This window comes from Lactuca virosa, chromosome 8 (genome assembly GCF_052849685.1).
Source record: "Lactuca virosa cultivar CGN04683 chromosome 8, Lactuca_virosa_CGN04683_v6, whole genome shotgun sequence".
NCBI lineage: Eukaryota > Viridiplantae > Streptophyta > Magnoliopsida > Asterales > Asteraceae > Lactuca > Lactuca virosa.
The window spans coordinates 313,128,742-313,133,122 of record NC_136433.1 but is presented as its reverse complement, the minus strand read 5'-3'; positions in this window follow the sequence as shown (position 1 = coordinate 313,133,122).

Below are 4,381 nucleotides of genomic sequence, written 5' to 3'. Positions count from 1 at the left end.
TCAATCTAAGCTTTTAGAATTGAAATGAAGTATAATTTCCTCTCCCTTAATTATAGCAAAACAACTTTTTCAACCCCTGCAACCTCACGAATTGAAACTTTTGTTTTCTATAATTAACATTGCTAACTTGCAACCTTTGTCATAATTATCATGCTCCCACTAACATGATGATTATTAGCATAACACTTATGCTCCCACTAGCTTTGACATGTACTCAGAAATCAGCTGACTTTCTTACCAAAGTTCAGATTTCTGATACTAGATTGTTTTGATAAAACTTTATCAAAATCATACACCTCTCTTAGATAGCTCACATGTATGTCTAAACAATTTTAGAACTATGAAAAGGGATGCCGTAATCATAGTCTCAATTGTTTAGACCTTTGCCACTTCTCACAAGTCCATGTTAGTGTGACGGTAAACCACACACGCTCCACTAACGACTTTGAGAAGGCAAATATCACAATTGCTAACTAGCTAAAATCTACTTAGTGAAAGTGTTTCCTCACCATCATTTTCATGAATCGGAGAGAAACCTTATGACACTTAGATTTAATAGTGTATGTGTTCTTATCCATGTGAATTTGTCAAAACCATAATCACAAGACAAGGTTAGTGACAAATCCAAACTCATATTGATTAAACTTGTGCAATCTTAAATTCTTGCCATTTGGTAGCTCAGGTGTCTGCCATTGCTTCCAAGTAGTTGTGCAACCAATTGAGAACTCTCAGAACTCCTATGCAAAGCCAACTTGAATAGGCACAAAAATTTCAACACGATAGGTTATAAACCTCAAGTCGTGTGCTAGTGAAGGACTTTAGGTTTTATTCTTGATTAAGTCTTGAAACTTTCAAGAGCTTTAAGAATCCCACTGTCCTCTTGACATATAAGACTCCCTTGGTCAAATATTCAAGAGATAGTGCGGATTCTTTATCAAGACTAACACTTTACACAATTGGCCTAAGTTGGTCTCTGTTTTATCCAAAACATCACAACTTACCAATTTCAAATGTACAAGAGTAGATAACCTTTTACTCTTACATTTGACTAGTGTTAACAAACCCTCTTTAAGATATATCACTCAAGTTACAATCTTGGAGTATGACTCTAAGAATTGTTTTGGAACGAAGTATGACTCATCTTTTTGATTTAACCATTTCAACAATTCATGACTCCTCTTCTTAGTCATAAGAATGCACTAAGATGACTTTAGAGGACCAATTGTGATATGGTATCTTAATCATTAAGATGATCATAAACATGATACTAAAGTACTCTCCCATCTTTTCAGATTTGAGAAACTTTTATCTTTCTGCCATACTTTGATTCTTCTTATTCGTTCTGTCTCACATTGAAACTTCTCCAATGCTACAGACTTATACTTAAACTTATAAGTATAACCATATTTACTTTAAGTAAATCATGACGAATAGTCTTCTTGATCTTTTGTGGTGGACTTGACCAGTGCACAAGAATGTGTACTCGATCCCTTAGTCCTTTCCTTATTCACATAAGGAATTAGTCTTAATTTTCCAAGCTGAAAGTTCTCATTCATCATACTATACAACTTGCATGATTCCAAGTTTCGGTCCAATTGAACCTTGGGTGATGAGAATCTTTCCTTATTTGGTAATATTAGACACTACCACAACCGAAAGAATCAAATCCATTTTTCCAATATTGCTATCAATGGAATCTTATAAGCAACAACTTTTCACAAATGCCATTGTAAGGATACTTAAAATAAATAAAATCAAAACCTTTTTCTTTTATTTTAAAACTTTGCGGAAAAACTTATCCTTACAATCCATATGAAAACCTTGTTGTTATCTATTCCTAAGCAATATAAATATCATAACTCTTAAGTAATAGCCCAAAATTCTGATCACTGAACCATGCGATTGAATCCATCTTCGCGATCAGAATCAGCATGTACTTAATAGAGTTAGACAATGGACTTTACCTGAAGTAGAGCCAAACTTATTGACTTTAACATCCTTAGGTAAATTTGGCAGCTTCGTAACCAATGCCCCTTCCTTTGGCAATAGTTACCTATGGACCCTTGATAATGGGACTATCTCAGACTTCGCCTCTCTCTTTACCATTGGGTCAACCGAGTTGACTATGGTCGATCCCTTTCCATTGGGAAGAGAGAGCTTTACTGGATATCCAATGTCATCATTGTCAATGTCCATAGCGTTTTAGGAAGTTGATCTTAGCAAATAGATAAGATCATTAAGGGTATTGTCTTAGTCTGTTTCATAGGATTCCCAAAAGAACTCACTATGTGACTTAGAAAGTAGTTGAGTCACCAACTTTCTCAAGACTTTGACACCCAACTCTCCCGGCTTGTCTATATGGCTTGAGTGACCTTAAACTTTGCCTACCTTGTTAAGTCCAGGTTAGTGTGCCGGTTAACCACACACGCTCCACTAACGACTTAAGCAAACTGCAAAGTGTAATTTCATGGGTTAGCACCAAATTCACATTTTCCTAAGTAACTAAGATTGGGTATTAATAAGAGTTTAGTTACTTAGTATTTATCATTAATACTTTTAATGAAAGGAGAATTATAGTCCTTGTCCTACCCGTTCGGCTAACGACCCTCCACCAGTCAAGGAAGCGGTGGGTGAGAGTGGACACCCATTAAACTGCCATTTTATAAGCAGTAACCTTATACCCCCCTTATAGACCGGCTTCGTGAATGAGGCCTACTAACGGTAAGACTGACTTTACTCTTATACATATATATAAATATTATTAACTTATAATATTATAAAGTATAAGGGTTGAATTTTAACTTTTAAAATTCTAAGGGCTAACTTGGAATTAAAGTATTCATAAGTGAAAACTTTTCAAATTCCAAAACTTGAGGGCAAGTTTTGAAACTATTCAAAACTAATTAATTCCATAACTTATGAGTTTAAAGTAGTTTTAATTAAAAAAAACTCTTCAAGTTCCATAACTTGAGGACAAGTTATGGAAGACTTTAAACTAATTAATAAAAAATATAACTTTTTTTTATTGTAACTTATGGAACTAATTAAGGTTACACTTTTTTTTTTAATTTAATGAAGAGACTCTTGAACCTCCATAACTTGAGGACAAGTTATGTAGTCATAAAACCATTTAATTAGAACTAGACTCTTCATTTTGTAACATTTGCCAACTTTTATGAGTTTTATGATTCTTAAATGTGACTTTTCATATAACTTGAGGACAAGTTACAAAAACACACTTTGGAATCAACTCTTAGATTAAAATGGATTGAAAACAACTATTTCACACAACTTTTCTATTAATCTAAGAACCTCATAAGAACAAGATAATTCAAATCATCAATCTTCAAGAAATTAGCATGAACATACAAACTAATACAAATCTTGAAATTATGACAATTATCTTAGAAATTGGATTAGCATGAACATTACCACATCAAAAACAAGTTTAAAAAAACATCTTAGGGTAATGTTCCTAGTCCAATTCCAGCCAAAATAATCGAATATATGCATCCAACTCGATTTTTCAGCTACTTTTGCAAGTATAACAAGAAAACAAACCAGGCTCTGATACCACTGTTGGGTTATGAGCATTCTAACACTCCTAAGTGTACATGCAACCCTAAATACCTTGGATCTATGTTTTCTCTATTATACATACAATTATGAACATCCAAGGTATTATCCTAATCTAGCATACAAAATAATAAATATAACAAGATAGAATACATACCTCTTTGATGTAAAATGTCTTCATGAAGCTTGAGTGCCTAGTGACCCAAGTGTGACACCTCAAATGGTTCACACAACACCAAATACACTTGGAATAACTTGAGAGAAACTTGAACACTCCTTGAAATCGTCTAGCCCTCACACTCACACATTAGTGCCCGATTTCTTGAGCCATGGGATTCTTTTATATGGTGGCTATTAGGGTTACACCATGTAACTCATAACTTTACCCATTCCTTATGCTCCATGGATTTTAACCTCCATGGAGTATCCATGGGTCACCCCATGGACTTAGTCCAACATAAGGAATCTTGGATCACAAGCCCACATATATAAGAATGAATGATTTACACAATCAACCCATATATTTAATTAGTCTCCTTTTGATCACTTAATTAATTCCAAATTAATTCTTGATCAATACTAATTAAATAACCTTATTAATATATATTAGAACTTATAATATATTAACCAACCTTAAGTGTTATTTCTCTCATTATAGTCTATCCAAATGCATGATGCCATGCAACCCAAATGGACCATGTCGGGTCGGGTCAAGTCTTACCAATTATAGTTATGGACTTAGACATTAATCCAACAAGAATGACCATCTAGAGTTAAAGTACAACCTATGTATATGCAGTTAGTA